This window comes from Piliocolobus tephrosceles, chromosome 10 (assembly GCF_002776525.5).
Source record: "Piliocolobus tephrosceles isolate RC106 chromosome 10, ASM277652v3, whole genome shotgun sequence".
Lineage (NCBI taxonomy): Eukaryota > Metazoa > Chordata > Mammalia > Primates > Cercopithecidae > Piliocolobus > Piliocolobus tephrosceles.
In genome coordinates, this window is record NC_045443.1 from 27,847,136 (window position 1) to 27,867,587 (window position 20,452).

Here is a 20,452-nt window from a genome sequence, read left to right on the forward strand (position 1 = left end):
ATTTTTCTTTTGTTTTGTAGGAGGATTTTAGACACTGTTCTTGTGGCCAGTGAGACTTGGACCCATGAGTCTTCTTGAGCCGTGAATTCTCTGGTCTCAAAGACCCGGGCTCAAGCGATCCTTGCACCTCAGCCTCCCAAAGTGCTGAGATTATAGGCAAGAGCCACCACTCCTGGCCAATAACGTATTTGACACTATAATTAAGAAATATTGAGATATTTCTTATTTTAAAATACTTTGTCCTGCTTTCTAATATATAGCATGAGACTCAACCTCAAAGGGTATGGAAGGCTTACTTTATTGTAAAGGCTTGGAGAGCACATTGCTTAAATTTTAGGGATGGGTTCATACCTGCCAAGCAGGTTTATAAAACACTGATGAATAAACACAAGTATGTCAGAAATCTTACTAAACAACAGTGCATCTTATTCTGTGTAGACAGTCTTCTAAAGTATTTTGGTGGAGTTTGTCCTAGAGCTTAATTACTAGAGTAAGAATTAAAATAATAAAACTGGTTGCAAGTCTCTTGAGAGTAAGAGATGTCATCTTTCTTTCAGGCCTATCATAGTGTCTAGTCTAAAGCAACAATAAGGCTCCAGGCATATTTGTTGAATTAAATTTTCAATTTAGTTTCTGATTTCCTTTAGTCTTAATAGATTTCTCAGTTGATAGGTCGCCATCTCACTTGACTTCTACTTGATGGCCATGTTCTCTTCTTGTCTGCCTCCCTTTTCATTTCTAATTCTGACCCTACTGACCAGTCACTTTTGACTTAAAGAATAGCAACTCTTTAAGCTGTTGTATTTCACTTTTTAAAATTTATATAGACAGGATACTTTAAAAACATTTAAAGAATTACATAGAGTCAGAGAGATAGATGACTTTGTACTAAACACTGTGTTAGGATTTTGTTTTTTTGTGTGTGTTTTGAGATGGAGTCTCGCTCCATCGCCCGGGCTGGAGTGCAGTGGTGCCATCTCGGCTCACTGCACCCTCTGCCTCCTGGGTCCAAATGATCCTCCTGCCTCAGCCTCCTGAGTAGCTGGGATTACAGGCCCCTGCCACCATACCTGGCTAATTTTTGTGTTTTTAGTACAGACAGCATTTTGCCATGTTGCCCAGGCTGATCTCAAACTCCTGACCTCAAGTGATCTACCCATCTCAGCCTTCCAAAGTGCTGAGATTACAGGTGTGAGCCACCGCGCCCAGCCCAGTGTGTTAGGATTTGCAATATAAAGGAACTAAGACCTGGTGCTTGCCTTTAGATCTCACAGTCTACAAGTAAAATAGATCTAAAAAGAGGGCTGAAAAGTACAGGTCATGGCAAGAAGGTGGCAGGGCAGGGACTAGGGGACAGCTAAAGGAGGTTCATGATCCCTTTGCCTGAGGGATCAGTAATGCCCAATAGTAACCCTAGAGCAGGATCTTTAAGGATGAGTTTCCCAGGCAGTCAGGAAATGGAGAGGGAAATCCCTGTGGTTCTGTGTGTTGGCTGCAGTGAGGAGCAAGAGGGTCCCCTTCGGGAACTTAATGAGTATAGATTTTTAAAGTATCTGGGAGAAGAGAAAGGCAAGGCAAGGCAGATGTTACTAGATGTGGTAGACATGCCAAGTTTGGGAAGGAGGTGTATGGGTTGGATCTGGAGGGAAGCAGATAGAAGTTGGGGAACAGGAAACCTTTTACAACCAACCTCCCCATGCTGAGTGGATTATTACTTCATTAGAACTCAATGTTTACGCACTACACAGTATTATCACTCACTCTTTATAGTCGTATGTTTGCCTGACTTTATCTCTTAAATAAGTCACTTGAGCCTAAATATTGAGGGTTTCTGTTTTTTTGTTTTTGTTTTGACAAGCTGTTTTTCTGTTTTTTGTTTTGTTTTGTATCTGACACTCCTATTTGCTAAATATTTGTAGAAGGAAGGAAGAAGAGAAGAAGGAAAGGGATAAGAGAATTGAAATTGAGGAAAGGAAGGAATTTGAAACTGAAGAGTCGTATGCTTTGCCACTTAAACTCTGAAGGTCACACAGGATGGTAGTGCCAGCAGAAGAAGGAGGACATTGAGTGAACCTGTGGTTGAATGAGGTAGAGATGCTGGGGAGGTGAGAGTCAGGACAAGAAGGCTGAGGGCAGCCTTCCTCAAAGAAGTTGACTTTTAGTGGAATGTTCAATGACAATTGCAAACGAGTTTCAAAGGGCAGAATGCAATGGGTTGGGAGAGGACTTGGTTAAGATTTGCTGAAAACTCTGAACTTTTGGTAAGTACTGCTCTGTGTGGGAAATGTTTCAATGAGAATCGACTCTTAATTAACTCTCACTCTTGGATATCCCTTGAACAAGTTCTCCGGAGAGTTCCTTAGGAGAATGTCTACTTGCAACAACAGTAATAATATTTATCAAGTGCTTGTGTTACCTCATAAACTCTCACACTAACCCTGTGAGGTATGTGTTATTATCTTCCACGTCTTTTGAATGAGGACAGCTAGACTTAGAGTGGTTAAGTGGCGACCACAATCCTCACATTGCGTCCCAGGTCCCCGGGGAATATCAGAACTGCTGTCCGATTTCCTGAAATTGAAATTAATTTCCTCGGTGACTTAATATCCACTGCCACTCGCTCAAGTCCTACAAGTTCAATCCAAATCATCCTGCTACCATGGAAATCTGACGGGTCACACTGCTGTCTATTGAAAATGGGGATTTGGGTTAATGATAAAATAGGTTAAAATACATAAAATAGATAAACTAGGGTAAAATACAGTAAGAATTGGTGAGAGGAGAGAAAAATAATACTTGAGTTTAGGAAGCATAATACTAAAAATTTCCTGAGAAAGAGTTTTCAGGAAATTTTAGACAACACATATGCTAGAAATGTGAGTCAAGATGGTGTGCTGGAAGAGGAAGACATGGGTAACAAGAGCATTTATTTTGTTTATTGAGGAAAAAACTGATGGAGATTATTAATGGAATCCTCATTGTGGATTATTTTCAACTTTCCAAAAAGTTTTAAAATCTGTCTATATGGAATGTCCTAATTCAAGGGTTTCTTGAGGTTGAATTCTCTTGCGTCTGTGAAAGAGTCTTTTCCTTGGTGCTGGCCGATGGGGGGCCTTCACAGGGTGATCCCTCCTCAGCAGAGGGGAGAGGATACACTGCCTCAGTCAGCTGAAGGCCCACCCAGAGTTCAGGCAGCACTGGGCCTGTGTGTGGGAAGGAGTGTCATCCTTCTCCGGCTCCTCTGACGGGATTGAGATCTCTGGAGCACTTGTCCTTTGGCTGGCAGTTGCCTGGCTTATCATCTGCCAAGAAAATAAAGAATGTGTTAGGTAGGTATAAACATGACAGCAGCCAACTCAACATTTACTCATTTGTGGAACTCACATCCTTTTAGCAAAAATAGCCCAAGTAGGCCGGGTGCAGTGGCTCATGCCTGTAGTACCAGCACTTTGGGAGGCCGAGGCATGTGGATCACTTGAGGTCAGGAGCTAGACACAAGCCTGGGCAACATGGTGAAACCCAATCTCTACTAAAAATATAAAAATTAGGGTGGCAGATGCCTGTAATCCCAGCTAATCAGGAGGTTGAGGCAGGAGAATCACTTGAACCCGGGAAGTGGAGGTTGCAGTGAGCCGAGATCACACCACTGCACTCCAGCCTGGGCAACGGAGCAAGAATCTGTCTAAAAAAAAAAAAAAAAAAAAAAAGCCCAAGTGTCAATGCAAAGTTTCAATGCCCATTAATACTAAATATGTACGTTTTTGGTGGGGAGGGAGATATAGTTGTTAGCCCTTCTCCTTGCTTGCTACCCTCTTGTTTCCCTCAGTGTTCCTCAGTCTTTTCCCTAAAACTCCACCCTGACTCCTTTCCTTGTTATCTGTCTCCCACTGGTTTCACGTCAGACCTCCTGGGACCTGCTTCCTGGTGGTCGTAAGATTCTGTGGTTCAACCCAGGCCTGTCCCTTACTGTCCTGTGAGGCATCTCTGCTCTCCTCAGCCAGCTCATGTTCCTTAAGCCTTGGAGGAGTCTGTGGAGACTGCATAATATCTTTATTTTCTGGTGGTTTGCACTTGGGCAGGTCTTGACAAGCATCATGTTCTTGATGACTGACCTGAACCACTTCCAGAGGGGAGCCGCCGGACAGCTGGAAATCTTTCTGAGTCATTTCAGGAAACATGGCATCGTCATCTTCATTATCTTTCAGATTTTCTAGAAATGTCTGAAACTCTTGCACAAGATTATTCAGTTTGCCGACAGTTTTGTTCTCTCTTTTGGTAACTTGTCTATCCACAGGTTGTTTCCATATAGAAGCCTATTAGCTATTGAGTCTGTGTTGTCGGAGCTGACGTCCACATCCCAGGCCAGGAAGATGCTTAGTTTGCAAAACTGCTCTGGTTCATCCTGAATTTGGTCTTGTCTCCTCATGCATCTCCTTATCCTTTCAGTCCCCCATGCCCCTTGGATGGGAGGGAGAAAGTGGATGGAAGGACCCTTGGAAGTTGCGTCTTCACAGGAGGTTGTGTCCTCACAGGGGGTGTCCTCACAAGGGAAATAGCCCACAGAGAGGCTCAGGTTGGAATTGGATTTGGAGCTGTAGTCCTCTATGTCGCTGTTAGAGGATGAATATGCCATGGAGTTCAAAGGTGCAAATCTGTCTCAACTCGAGAAGCTTCAAAAAAGAAAAGAAGAGGGGCCGGGCGCGGTGGCTCAAGTCTGTAATCCCAGCACTTTGGGAGGCCGAGACGGGCGGATCACGAGGTCAGGAGATCGAGACCATCCTGGCTAACACGGTGAAACCCCATCTCTACTAAAAATACAAAAATCTAGCCGGCGCCTGTAGTCCCAGCTACTCGGGAGGCTGAGGCAGGAGAATGGCGTGAACCCGGGAGGCGGAGCTTGCAGTGAGCTGAGATCTGGCCACTGCACTCCAGCCTGGGCGACAGAGCAAGACTCCGTCTCAAAAAAAAAAAAAAGAAAAGAAAAGAAAAGAAGAAAAAAGAAAAAGTAGGTGGGACCAGGGAGAAGAGAATCATGGTACTTAAGCAAAAACATTATTCATCCCCCCTCCCTTTTTTTTTTTTAGATGAAGTCTCGCTCTGTCACTCAGGCTGGAGTGCAGTGGTGTGATCTTGGCTCTCTGCAACCTCCACCTCCTGGGTTCAAGTGATTCTTCTGCCTCAGCCTCCCAAATAGCTGGAATTATAGGTACCCGCAACCACGCCCAGCTAATTTTTGTAGTTTTAATGGAGATACGGTTTCACCATGTTGCCCAGACTGGTTTCGAGCTCCTCACCTCAGGTGATCTACCCACCTTGGCCTCCCAAAGTGCTGGGATCACAGGCATGAGCCACCATGTCCAGCCCCATTCCCTTTTCTCTTCAGAACTACCCCATTTAGATTGAAGTCTTATCCTATTTTTACAGTCTCCCAGTGAAGGGCAGAAGAGGCAGCCCTCTGCCTTTCAAAACTTACTTCATTGTGATATCATCCTATCTACTAAGCATCTCCACCTCTCATCGTTTGTCCTATTACAGTTGTAAGATCTTGTATCATAAAATAAAAAGATCATTATATAAAATTGGAAAAATATAGAAAAGTATGAAGACGAAAACAAACATGCCATAGTCCCACCTTCTAAAGGTAATACCTATCAAAACATGTTGATTGACTTCCTTATCTTTTTTATTTATATAAACACACACATATATATCTGTACATTTATACAGTCTATCCACGTATACATATATGTGAATGTAGCAATCATATCAGTTGAAAATGAGATTATTTTATGGCATAGCCTACAACAAACATATATATGGTTACTCTGCAATTTTTAATTACTTCTTATTAATGACTATTAGGTGGTAGTTATTGTTTTACTAAATAAATCTGTAGTAAACCTGCTTTTCCATAAATCTTTGACTATGACTCTTATTTTGCTATATGTAGGATTAATGGACCAAACATCACAAATATATTGCAGTCTTGTGCTAGTTGATACCAAATTACTTTCCAGCAAGGTTTCGCTGTTTAGATGCCCATCCTCCCATCATCTGATGACACTTTTTAGTCTAGCTTTTTCTGTGAAGCCCCGGAAAGCAAGTAGGGCTGGAAGAATGTGCTCATGTGTGTGTGCACACACACACACGCATACACACACGCACGTGCATGCAAACATACATGCAAGACTGTCACACCCTGCCGTTGTGGCTGCCCACGTGGAAGAAGTGCTGCTAACTCCTGAGGCAAAAAGGGGAAACATGAGAAATCCTTCACATCCCGAGTCTCAGTGGCTAGAAGTCCAGCTGTCAGAAGTCTGTGTTCTGAGACTGTTGGTTACCATGGCAACAGAAAGACCTGAATTAGAGCCAGGAATGTGGAGAGAGAAAAGGAAAAAGGGGGATAGAAAGCCACAGAATCTATCCCTTGGCTTCCAAAATATTCCATGCCCTAGGCTGAGTGCAGTGGCTCATGCCTGTAATCCTAGCACTTTGGGAGGCCGAGGCGGGTGAATCACCTGAAGTCTGGAGTTCTAGACCTGCCTGACCAACATGGAGAAACCCTGTCTCTACTAAGAATACAAAATTAGCCGGGTGTGGTGGTGCATACCTGTAATCCCAGCTACTCAGGAGGCTGAGGCAGGAGAATCACTTGAACCCAGGAGGTGGAGGTTGCGGTGAGCGGAGGTCACGCCATTGCACTCCAGCCTGGGCAACAAGAGCGACACTCTGACTCAAAAAAAAAAAAAAAAAATGTGTATGTAGGTATATATATATATGTGTGTGTGTGTGTGTGTGTGTGTGTGTGTGTGTGTGTGTGTGTGTATTCTATGCCCATACCATCCCAGGTTGAAGAGGATCCTTCTTGAGGGTAGAAGGACGAATGCATGGAGGTTACTTCTCTCTTGTGTGGCTAAGATGGTTCCCGTCCTTAGGAGATTTAGAGCTCTAAATAAGGGGCATGGGCATAAACACACATACACACACACACACACACACACACACACACACACAGAGAGAAAGAGAGAGAGAGACATGCTTACAAATAGAAATCAAAAAGCCAAGAAACACTTATCTGACCTAAAAGAACCTCAACGCATTGGAATCTATCAATTTCTAAAGATCTTTTCCAAATATTTGTCTCCATTTCCACTTAACAAGATTACAGTTAAAGTTTGCCATGACTCACTCTCATGTTTTTCACTGTAGAATTGGCTTAAATTCATTTGTTCTGTTAAATAAGATTGTTTAAGGAATTCTGATGACATGATAGAAGAAATAGGCAGACTTAGAGTTAGAAAGAAGCAGGTTCTGCTACCCAACAGATCCAGCCTGACAGGTGCCCACAGACCGCTCACAGCTCCCCTGGGTGATTGTGGACCTGGATTAATCCTGGAGGATGTTTAAGTCAGAAGCCACATGTTCCCTAGCATTTATTTTATTTTGTTTTATTATTATGTTTTATTTTTAGAGACGGGGTCTCACTCTGTTGCCCAGGCTGGAGTGCAGTGATGCCGTCATAGCTCACTGCAGCCTCAAACTCCTTGGCCTCAAGCAAACTTCCTCAGCCTCCCAGGTAGCTAAGACTACAGGTGTATACCACCATGCCTGGATAGTTTTCCCTAGCACTTATTTAACACTTATTATATGCCAGGTCTTGTACTAAGCACTTTACATGTGTCATTTGTTTAATCCTCACAGCAACTCAATCAGTTAAATATCATCATTTGCCCCCATTCAATAGAAGGAGGAACCAAGGCATGAACGGTTGTATAACTCTCTCACATTCCGCGATCATAAACCCAGAACCTGGATTCAAACATAGGTAGTCTGGCTTCAGAGCCCGTATCCTGACCTCTACACACTCTTGTCTCAGGAGGCTGACCACCCACCTCCTCCCTGGAAGATTCCTGGAGGAGCTGATCCAGGCCAAAATAAACCCATGTTCTGGTTCCTTGGAAGAAAATCCTTTGAGGGGAACAGCTTGTTCTAAGAGACTTGCAAGAGGTACCTGTGGTATATAGAACTGGCTTAACAATGGTGTCCACATTTGGGGCAGGCCAAAATGAGATTTAAAATTAGCATTTGGCTTCCTCTTTGGTGTAATGGGATCTAGAGTCCTCTGTCTACCTTTTCATAAAAAGTTGGTGACTGCCTTCCAGAACTCTGGGGGCCTAAAGAAGAATTCATAAGTAGCTTCTTCTCCAAGCCACTGGAGTGGAGGCAGGGGAGAAACTATGTTTTGTCATTACTCATGGAAATGGAACACTTTGAACTGAATATAAACATTTAAGGAAAAAATGATTTTTCCAGCATAAACCACCAAAGTTTAGAGTGATCCTGAGGATAGAAGAGCTTCAAGGGGAGGCAGCCTCAGATAAAACTTGAAATTTTATTTATTTATTTTTTTAAATTTATTTTTGAGATGGAGTTTCGCTCTTGCTGCCCTGGCTGGAGTGCAATGGCGCGATCTCCGGCTCACTACAACCTCCGTCTCCCGGGTTCAAGGGATTCTCATGCCTCAGCCTCCCAAGTCGCTGGGATTACAGACATGTGCCACCACACCTGGCTAATTTTTGTATTTTTAGTAGAGACGGGGTTTCTCCATGTCAGCCAGGCTGGTCTCAAACTCCTGACCTCAGGCGATCGGCCCACCTCGGCCTCCCAAAGTGCTAGGATTACAGGCATGAGCCACTATGCCCAGCCAGAAATTTTACTTACTTATACCATTTCTCTACTGTATATTTGTAGAGATATTGTATTAGTCCATTCTCATGCTGCTAATAAAGACATATGCAAGACTGGGTCATTTATAAAGAAAGAAAAGTTTAATGGACTCACAGTTCCATGTGGCTGGGGAGGCCTCACAATCATGGCAGAAGGCAAAGGAGCAGCAAAGTCACATCTTACGTGGTGGCAGGCAAGAGAGAGAGCATGTGCCGGGGAACTCCCCTTTACAAAACCATCAGATCTCATGAGACTTATTCATAATCATGAGAACAGCATGGGAAAGACCCACCCCCATGATTCATTTACCTCCCACTGGCTCCCTCCCACAACACCAGAGAATTATGGGAGCTATAATTTGAGATTTGGGTGGGGACACAGCCAAACCATATAAAATATATTCTCTATAATCTATCTATGTGTGTGTGTACACAACTTTGAAAATATACAACTCAGGTAGTGAAAGTACCTGAAACACACTTTCTTGTTCTAGAAAAATATATAATCATTTAGGTTTTTCTTTCTAAAGCATCATAGAAATAGCAATGACACACATCATCCTTAGGATGCCATGCCAAGGATTGTAGTTCCTATTAAGTAACTCCGCTTTCACCTCCAAAAGAAAATCAGGGGATTTGGGGGTCCTCATTAACAATACAGCTCATGCTAATTTTTTTCTTAGGGCCTTAGACCTGCAGGTCTAGCTTCTCTTGGATTACAGTTATTACATTGTCTAAGTTGTATAAGCTGCCTTTTCTCTTGAAGCAAGATCAACTATAATAAAGCTTCTTGAAGTTTTAGAAATGATAGTATATTGTAGATTTATAATGTTTTAGGCCTGAAGCCAATAATAACTAAGAATTGGAACACTTCCTAAGATTCATTTGACTTGATGGGATTTGGAACCTAAATGTACAGAGTAGGAAGTTTCTAATTTAGAAGTTAAGCTGTTATGATACTTAATTTTATGTTTCATCTTGGCTAGGCCATGTGGTGCTCAGAGATTTGTTCAGCATTATTCTGGGGGTCTCCGTGAGGGTATTTCTGTATGGACTAGTATTTGAATCAGTAGACCCAGTAAAGCAGATTGCCCTCCCCAATGTGGGTGGACATCATCCTATCCACTGAGGCCTAAGTAAAACAAAACACTGAGTAAAGGAGATTTCGCACAGTCCTTCTCTGCTCCTGGAATCAGACTGGCACTTACACTATCAACTCTCCTGCTTCTCAAGCCTTCAGACTCAGACTGGAATTATACCATTGGGTTTTCTGGGTCTCCGGTTACAGTTAACAGATCTTGGGACTTCTCAGTCTACGTAACTGCAGGAACCAATTCCCTAAAATCTCTCTCCTTTCTCTTTCTCTCCCTCCCTCCTGCCTCCCTTCCTTCCTTTTTCTTTCGTCTTTCTCCTTCCTTTCACCCATTCATTTCCTATTGGTTCTGTATCTCTAAAGAACCTAAAGTAATACAGCTATTTATTTTTCATTTATTGAAATTATAAAATATTTTAAGCATACTAAGAAGAGACGTCCTGAACCTGTGATGGGATGCACTGAGGGCGCAGCATCGTTTCTGTGGTATTCTTGCCAACAGTGTATAATCTCATTCATGAGAAAATATCTGACAAACTCCAGTTGTGGGACATTTGACAAAGTTTCTGACACGTGTCAGGTCAAGAAAGGCAAGGAAAGACCGAGGTGCTGTCACAGACTGCAAGAGACTAAGGAGAAGGAACCACTAAATGGAATATGTGATTCTAGATAGGATTGTAGAATAAAAAAAAGGACATTAGTGGAAAAACAGGAAATTCCAATACCATCTTTGTTTTAGTTAATCATGTTGTACCAAAGTTAATACCTGGTCTGATCATTGTACTATGGCTGTGTAAGAGGTTAATGTTAGTGTTGTAAGCTGAGAGGTATGTGGATACCCTGTATTATGTTTGCAACTTCTCTGTAAGTCTAAAATTAGGTCAAAATGAAGAGTTAAAAGAAGGGCTGGGCGCAGTGGCTCATACCTGTAATCCTAACATTTTGGGAGGTTGAGGCGGGTGGATCACCTGAGGTCAGGAGTTTAAGACCAGCCTGACCAACATGGTGAAACCCCATCTCTACTAAAAATACAAGAAATTAGCTGAGTGTGGTGCTACATGCCTGTAGTCCCAGCTACTTGGGAGGCTGAGGCAAGGGAATCACTTGAACCCGGGAGGCAGAAGTTGCAGTGAGCTGAGATCGGGCCACTGCACTCCAGCCAGGGCAACAAGAATGAAACTCCATCTCAAAAAAAAAAGTTAGAAGAATACATTAACATATAGAAAATGATACGACAAACGCCTATGTACTTAAATCTCTCAGTTTGGTCAAGTCTTAGTATTTTGCCATATTTATTTCATTGTATCTTTAAAAAGAAAATATAGATAAAACTTAAGCCTCCTTTTATTTCTTTCCTGAACACCTTCTGTCCCTGCTTCCCTCATGAGCATTATTCCGAATTTGATGTTAATCTTGTGCATGTTTAAATGCTCTTTTACATATTAGTATATCATTTTACCTTTGAGGACAAAAACTTATGGAAATTTGAATTAATACTTAGTATTATAGAGTAGCATATACTTAGTACTTAATACTACAGAACTGTACAGTTAAAAATGATTAAAATTGTATTTTAATTTTTCTTTTATTAAAGTTATTTTTAATTGACATATATTTGTTTATGGGGTACGTCATATTTGGATACATATATATTGTGGAATGGTCATAGCAAGCTAATTAGCATAGCCATTGATTGAAATATTTATCTTTTTTTTTGTGGTGAGAACATTTAAAATCATTTCTTTTAGCTATTTTTAAGTATACAGTACATTATTATTAACTGTCATCACCTTGCTGTGCGATAGAGCACCAGACTTATTCCTCTTGTCTAACTGAAACTTTGTACCTGTTGACAGACATCTTCCCTTTCCCTCTTTTCTCTCCAAAATGGTAAATTTTATATGTATTTTGCCAGTAAAAACAATTAAGGGGAAAAAAAGAACCAAGTAAATGGGCTTCAAGTGATGCTCTTCAGAAACAAGGACGTTGCCTTATTTCAGTTGCTTATTTTGCTTTTTGAGAATTATTGTGACAAGGACTTCCTTCTTCCAAACCAAATTCTTAGCTGAAATATTTATAATGTTTGTTTTCGGGGGCAGGGAGAGGATGGGTATGATTTCCTATGCTCTGTTTGTATGTTCATTCCCAGACACAACCTTATCAAGGCTCATGTACTTAATTAAAGTGGGGGGCAGATGGTGAAAACAGAGTGTGTTGGTGTACGCAAGGTTAAACCGCATCATACCACTGCCAAAGGCTACACACTCTGCTTGGTGCTTTCCCGTGGTTGGTAGTTTAGTTTTATGACAGCCTCTGAGTTGTGTATTTTCATTCTCATATTAAGTTGTGCAATTCAGAGGTCCTAGATTCGCCTCCAGAGTCCAGAGACTCCCTGCAGTATGCTGCCGCTTTTGAGAACTGACCTCCGCTGAGTTGTTCATGCATCATGAGTTGACATAGTCCACCGGGCTAATAGAGGGCAGCTACAGGTTCCCTCTCCCACAGCTTTACCATCTAGCTTGGCCATGAATGCAACTTACAGACTGAATTCTGCTGTACATGTAACATTTAATGGCCAGCAGGCACAAAAACATCACAGAACCTTGTTCTGTAAGCTCCAAAACTGTGCTGTCCAACAGAGTGGCCACTAGCCACATGCAGCTACTAAAATTTAAATGGAATTAAACAAAAATTGGTTATTCAGTCACATTAGCCACATTTCAAGTGGTTGGTGACCACCTGTACTAGTGGCTACCTTATTAATCAGGCGAACAAAACATTTATGTCATCTCAGAAAGTCCTGATGGACAGAGCTGCTCTAGACAGTCCCTGTGCTCTGTCCTTTGGTGGATCTGGAGAACACTGAACAAAAAGTTTCATTAGCAGCAGATGGGACAATATTCTAGCATCAGGATTGGGCTAACTTTCTTGACAGCATCAGGTGACCAAATTTCCTCCAAAGCATCTAGAAACAGGACTGGGGAGCGTCTTCAGCTGAGGACACCATTTCCCCCTCCCCACCCAACTTTATTGAGGCATAATTGACAGATAAAAATTATATATATTTAAGGTGTACAATGTGATGATTTCATGTATGCATACATTGTGCAGTATTACCACAATCAAGTTTATTAACACATCCATCACCTCACTGTGTGTGTATGTGTGTGAAATCTATTGTAGCAGATTTCAAATATATAAAAAAAGTAACTGTAGTCACCATGCTGTATGTACATCAGATCCCCAGAACTTCATGGTCTGAGTGCACCCTTTGAAAGACTTAGACAACTGGGCTAGATAGAGTCTTATTTTCAGGTTATGCAAGAGTGGGAAAGTCTCTGCAATACTTAGAGCCCATTATGAACACTGAAAAATCATTTGCAGCATTCATTATTGTAAGTAACAACCCTCTGGTATTCATCAGAGATAAACATGGTTGACTTGGTTGTCTGTTTACATGATCTTTTGATTAGTCATTCAAATCCTAACTACCCCAGGGTATAGGTTAAAAATAATTATTACCCTTGTATCACAAAAATACCCATGTTGAAATATTTTGAAAAATTGCAGACAGTATGACTGCCTGTGTATAGACGACCTCGTTTAGTTTTTGCAACAACCGTTTCTAGTAGATATTGCAGGTATTAACTTCATTTTTGTCTCTATAAAATTTTTCAGTATCCTGTGGCCAGGCTATTGCATGATGGAACCAGCTGCTAAAGACATGCAAATTGTTCGTATAGCTGCCAAACATATAAGCATGCAGCCGTTCTTATTGTGTTTTATAATGTCAAGGCTCCTATATACTTTGGGCCAAGCCAGATAGTGCTTCATGCAACACCAAATACAGGCAATCTATAGTCCTCTCCTAGCTCTCTATTGGAATATTTTCTGTATTTTTCAAGTTTTTATTAATTCAGCAACTGTGTGCATACCAGGTGAGTGCCTATCAGGTTCCAGGCCCTACATCCTGCCACTTCTAGCAGCAGCAGGTTCATTTTTAACCTGGCTTTGCTGCATCTATAAAATAGAGATGATAATGTTGTCTTTGCAGAGTTTTTGAAATGATTATATATGTGGAATGTTCCGTAAATGGTTTGTTTTTATTGCATAATTGAGGAGACAAACTCCTTCCTCTCACTTTCCTTGGCAATACCCTTCTGGGGAAAATGTTTGTATTTTATTCTAAAATATCAAACATGGACTACTTTCCAACCCTGATTCCGTATCAAAATCATGTGTGCATGCAATAATTATACTTGTATTTATGTGGTTATCTGACTGTCTCCCCCACTGGACTGGAGCGTCCAGCAGGGCAAGGTGGATCCAAGTTGTTCTAGGAAGTGTCAGCATCTGCCAACATGGTGCCTGACCAACAAACCCCTCCTGGATTCTGGCCGTCATGGTTAGCGAACCACCAGAGTTAGCATCCTTTTGCAATGTTTCAACTGCGTGAGAGCCACACTGGAGACCATTTCTAGTGCATCTCTAGTTGGGGTGGAAATGCCCAAAAGGGATCCCTTTGGGCTAAGCGGAGGTTTGGTGAAATGAGTGTCAACTAATGTGGACGTTCAGGGTCAACAGTTGTTCTCCTTTTGGCGCCATTCTAAATTGGGTAGACAATCCCCTTGGTGGGAAGAATTTTGCACAAAATATGTTTGTGGGGAAGGAGGAGAGACATAGACTCCCTGGGAGCTGTTAATTACGTCAGAGGAAACCAGAAAGCACAGATCAAAGAGCAGAGTTGGCATTTTACTACTTATCCTTAAAGGACTAGAAGTCAAATGATCAAAATGTGAAGACCTTTGTTCTAGTTCTCTAGGGCACTATAAAGGAAAGTGGGGATGGGGGTGGAAGTAAGAGGTGGAAATGCTCAGGTTGATTCTCTAAGTGGGACCCCAACAGTTCAGAGGCAGACTGACTGGCGTCCAGCTCCAGACTAACCCAGTTGGAGAAAATGGAGATAGGAGGTAGCCTATAGTGTTTTTATTATATTATGGAAAATCAGAAAGATGATATATAGTATCTGAGTGAGTGAAGAATGAATGTAAATAGCAGCAGTAAATGTGAATGACTGTTATAGTTAATAATTAACTTTAATTTAATTAGAGAATTGAGGATGAGCAGAACCGCAGCAGGTAAGCCTGGTTTGGGGGCTGGGGTGAGATGAGAGTTGGATGTCTCTTGGCATCTGTCTGGCTGTTCTCATCAGTCACCACCGAGTTCCTATTAGTAGAACTGCCTGTGGGCCAAAACCTCCTGCCCTGCTCCTCCTGCCTGTAAATGATTTTGCTGATTTAGTGCTTTATATTTCTGTCCATCCTATTCTTAGCATAAATCAGACTTTCTCTGCATTTCCTTGAAGCTAAATAAAATTAAGCTATGGGAGGCTCCCTGCCTCTGGCATGTATCTCCCAGAGCATCTATGAATAGACGCTGTTGTGTGTGCACACAATGGTCTCCATTCAATTAGGAACCACTTGTGCACATCTCCTCTAGGAAGAGAGCTCTTTACCTGTATTAGTCCATTTTCACACTGCTGATAAAAAACACACCCGAGACTGGGAAATTTACAAAAGGAAGATGTTTAATGGAACTTATAGTTCTACATGGCTGGGGAGGCCTCACAATCCTGACAGAAGGCAAGAAGGAGCAAGTCACATCTTACATGGATGGCAGGAGGCAAAGAGAGAGCTTGTGCAGGGAAACTCCCATTTTTAAAACCATCAGATCTCATGAGACTCATTCACTATCACTAGAACAGCATAGGAAAGACCCACCTCCATGATTCAGTCATCTCCCACCAGGTCCCTCCCATAACACATGGGAATTGTGGGAGCTACAAGATGAGATTTGGGTGGGAACACAGAGCCAGACCATATCATTACCCAAAGTACATTTGTGGTGGCCTACCAGCTTGAGAAGTGGTTAACGAAAATGATATTGGTTTTCATTAAAACTATAGTCAAGGTTTGAAAAATCTTATAATGTGAAAACAACTTTAAAAAAATTTAAAAACAATACAGTATGGGAAAATTAGAAGCTATAAGACGAAAGGGTGCAATATTTTTTAAAACCTACCAAGAGCAAAACTTTAGGCGTAAAAATTAGATCAGTGGTTGCCAGGAGCCCCCGGGGGTAGGGAAATGGTATAGGCTGCAGAAGGGTCAGGGGAGCTCTGTGGGGGACAGAAATAATCCACATCAGCACTGTTCAATAAAAATGTAATTTGAGCCACAAGTGGGAACTACTAACTTTTAATTTTCTATAGGTAAATTTTAAAAAAAGAGACATAGGAATAGGTAATTTTTTTGATGTTTTATTTAACTTAATATATAAAATATTATAATTTTACTCTAAAATAAACATAAAATTATTACGATTTTTTGCATTTTACACTTATGACACATTTGATTTTGTGCTGGCCACATTTCAAGGAGCCGTGTGTGGCAGGTCTGTGAGCCACACAGTTCAACACAGTTTTGGTGGTGGTTTCATGGCTGTATACATTTGTCAAAGTCTATCAACTATATGTCTTAAAGGGTGACTTTTACATGTGTATATTATATCAGTTAAAAAAAATTCCTGATAGCCATTATTAGCCAATGTATGTTCCAAGCGTATATTAAAATTATTGTCTCGAAATGAATTTCAGAAATTTCCAAAATAAAAGTTAAGAGCATACATTAGAATCATCTAAGGCTAGTAAGTTTCATAGACTTCATGGGGGTGTGGGTGTATGTGTGTTTCCATTACACAGCTTAGTTTAGAAAGGTCTAGTGAAAATTTAATTAGACATTGCAATTCAATAAGAAAAGGATTTGCATATGTTTGGCAAGATAAAGATGAACCCAAATTGTTTTGAGAAAGACAGTGCTATTTTAAGAAAGCTTGTCATTTTCTCTTTTGTTTTATGGCTACTTCTCTTGCAGCAGTATTAAAAATCACTGTCTCTTGACTTCCTTCTGTTTCTATTGTATAATGTGTTTTGCAGTAACTGTTTTGACAGTAGATCTGCCTGCAGGCACTTTTGGGGCATGAGGAAGGATGGGACTCATGTACCCACTTGGTAAGAGGAGGTTTTCGGGGAGTAAGTTTAACTTTCATCACTAAAGCTAGGAAATTTTTTTAGCTATACGACCGTGTGTTAGTAGTTACAAATAATATTGTTTGCTATTTGATAGCTATTTTGATGTTTTCTTTTTTTCTACCAGAAAGTCCATGTTTAAGTTTTGCTGAAGCTTACATAAGCTTTCACAATTTACAAATGAATATGTCTAGGAGAAATAGGCCAAAGGATATCTTCGAAATGGTTTTGAAGCCCAGATATCTGGGCTGAAAATAAACAGGTAAAATTTGTTAGGGTTGAAAAATCAATTCCATAAGTTTGGTCTGGGGAAGACCCAACTGATAAGAAAATTATCCCACAATATTCATAGACTAAATCTTAGAGCACAAAATGTGATGTAGTTGTTTGAGAACTTTATAACCCGCAGCATACATTTAACAAGTGGGCCACAGATTGGGCAGAAGGCAAATCCTCCTCAGGTTGTTTCACCTTAGAGTTTAGAGTTTAGTTTAGAGTTTAGTTTGGTGGTCTGTTAGTCCATGAAGCAGTTACTCCATTGTTCTTGCTATCAAGATGAATTTTATATATAGCAATGAAATCAGATTTCAATGTGCATTGAAAATGCAAATCCTTGTGCCCCATTTGTAGGAATTTCTGGTTTAATAGACAAGGAGTGGGGTCTAGAATCTGCTTTCTCAGCATGCATTCCACGTGATTCTTGTGCCAGCAGACTCCACCCTGAGAAACTCTAATCTGCAACAACCAGTTAAACTTTTACTAGGTTTTCTGTACAGATTAGGCACTGTGATGAATTCAAACAAAAGGCAATTTCTTTGTCATGAACATGCTAATATAACTTACAAGGCGGTATGCTGGGAGTGGTACAGCCAGTATGAATGAGAAGGAGCTCAGTCAGAGCCAGGAGCCAATGCCACCAACAGTTGACTCAGGTTAATGGAGACAAAAGTGCATGTCCATCTCGTGGGAAATAGCATGAGCTCCAAAAGGGAGAATGGCATTCCTGGGGGAAGCAGCTGCACTTAGATATGGACTGCAATGTTCTTGAAGCACTTAGGAAATTTTAACAAGAAAATTGACTATGACAATTAAGAAGCAGATGCGAAAGAAATGCATTTGATCATTGTCAGAGGTTCTTAAACTTGAATGTGCATTAGAGTCACCTGGAGGACTTGTTAAAATACAGAGTTCTGGGTCCCATACTCAGAGTTCCTGATTCAGTAGGTGTGGGGTGGAGCCTGAGAATTTGCATTTTTCTGACAAGTTCTCAAGTTATGCTGATCTGGGGACCATACTTGGAGACCCACTGCTCTTAGTGAATTTGGCGTCTTGATTTACCGAAAATCCATAGATGATGATGACGGGTGCAGATTGTGGGGGCAAGAATGGGGAAGGCGATGATTATCAGGGTGTGACCTTGAAACCCCACTCATGGGCTATGTTCCTCTCCGCTTTTTTTTCTTCTATGACTTTTTTACTCTCAGAGCAACTGGTCTAACCAAAAATACTCTGGGGGTGGGGACAGGAATGTGGCTATGGAGAATAATTTGAGAACTATAAATCAGTTTTTTTCTTTCCTAATTGAGATTTTATTGGTTGTGTTGAGGATCAGTAGACAGACATTCCAATTTGTACACAATTATGTACTGAAATTCTAAAAAGCCATTTTAATTCTTTTTAAATTCATTGCAGTTCTTTTTAAAAGTTATTCCAATGACTCTCCACCTTAAAATTTGGAAGCAAATTTTCCTTAAGAGGATATCAAGTACTAGTATCTTCAAATGTTGATAAGCTGTTACATACATCATACCAATTCACAATTCAATAACATACACACTGCATACTCACATTTCAGTCTTTCACAGCATAATGCATTTAGGAAAACAGGACTACCACGACCAAAGATGCTACAGACTGCACACTGTTCTGACAGGGACAGCCATGACCAAAGATGCTACAGACTGCACACCATCCTGACAGGGAGAGCCACGACCAAAGAGTAGTATTTTTTGGGAAACAATTCTACTAAAAGCCAACATGAAAATAGAAGGAATCACAAATGTTCGAGACATTAAATGCAGGACTATGACTCCATATTGGCATTTACTATGCTTTCTGTTATAGGGTATGGGAACTAATCCCCCATCTATAGAATGTTAATCTGACTCCCAAGACAGTCAAAGCCTGCCATAATTCAATATGCCACACTGTTTTCTGGTTGTACCAGAAAATAAAATAAACAACCAGCAAATGATTTCACCTGTTAAATAAAAGCATTTACCCTTGAAAAATGGGTGAGTTAGGATTCCCTCCTTCTTAAAAATATTTCTAAAACTACTAAAAAACTTGTATTTACAAAACAGTAGATAAAAATATTCCTCTGGATTGTACAAGAAGGGAGACAGGGACACTGATAAGGCATAGTATGTGATATCAGTCAGACTTGCTGTCTTTCTCTGTGGCTTCATCTGAGGCTGGCCTTTCCTTGTTTTCAATGTCTCCATTTTCTGTAGATAAATCTTTAGTTTCTTGATCGGCCACTTCAGCCTGTTTTTCTTTTGCTCCTTTTTCCTCTTTTGTTTGTCTTTTTTGTTTTGTTTTTTGCTTGTTTGTTTGTCTGAAGATTTGTCCTTTCCTGCTGCCTTTTGGGGCTTTGTTTCACTTTGTAGGTGCAGGTTTAGTGGACTACCTTGCAGATCTCTTCTTGGGGGTCTCCCTTCCCTGACACTTCAGCTGGGCTGACCTTCCCCCTGGGCATTTTGGTGGCGTGGAAACTGTGGGCTGGGTGTCTGCAGGCTGTGGTGCACCGAGAGCCTTCCCGAAACTGGGCTGCCTGGCCATAGCTGCTGCTGTTCCCATCCGAGAACTACAATCTTACATTCAGCATGCAACCAAGTACTTCTAAAACTCTGATCAGGACTGCATGTCTCAGATTTTATTTTAGAAAACCATAGGTATGGAATACCATATTTTATTATGAAGGCTGTTTAATCCACTGCTTTATAGAAGTCTCAAATCTAAAACTGTACTCATGATGTTAATCCCCAAACTTGCTCCTCCTCCAGTGTTCTTTAGAAACGGCATCGTCATCTGCCCGTCTTCTCAGTACCACAGGCTGGCCTCATCCTGGACATCATTCCTTCTCTCACACACTTTCATTCCTGCATCCAGTCACTCAGAAAGTCCCATCAGTCCCATCTCCTGACCTATGTTACATCTGTCTACTTCTGTTGCCTTCACTGCCTCCACCTTGTCCAGTCTACCAACTCTCACAACTCTCAGCTGGCTCTTCCCACATCTTCTTGGGCTCCCTTCTGGTTATTATTGTATAGGAGGCAGAGATATTTTTTTTTTTAGAAACACAAATCACATCAAGTCTACCCTGTACTTAAGACCCTTCAATGGCATCCCACTGTTTTTAGGATAATCCCTAAATTCTCAAAATGGTCCCATGGGCCCTGCATGACATGGCCTCACCCACATTTTCAGCCTCATTTGCAGCCATTTCCCTGTTTGTTCTCTACACTCCAGTCCCACTGACTGTTT

At 41.2% G+C, this 20,452-nt stretch overlaps 1 protein-coding gene and 1 pseudogene across 3 annotated transcripts in view; one reads left to right on the forward strand and one right to left on the reverse strand.

The window, feature by feature from the left end:
• Window positions 1-20,452, forward strand: part of LOC111540608 (liprin-beta-1) — a 170,723-nt gene that overhangs the window by 66,588 nt on the left and 83,683 nt on the right. The gene's annotated exons all lie outside the window — the stretch shown is intronic.
• Window positions 3,021-4,707, reverse strand: LOC113225299 (annotated as a pseudogene).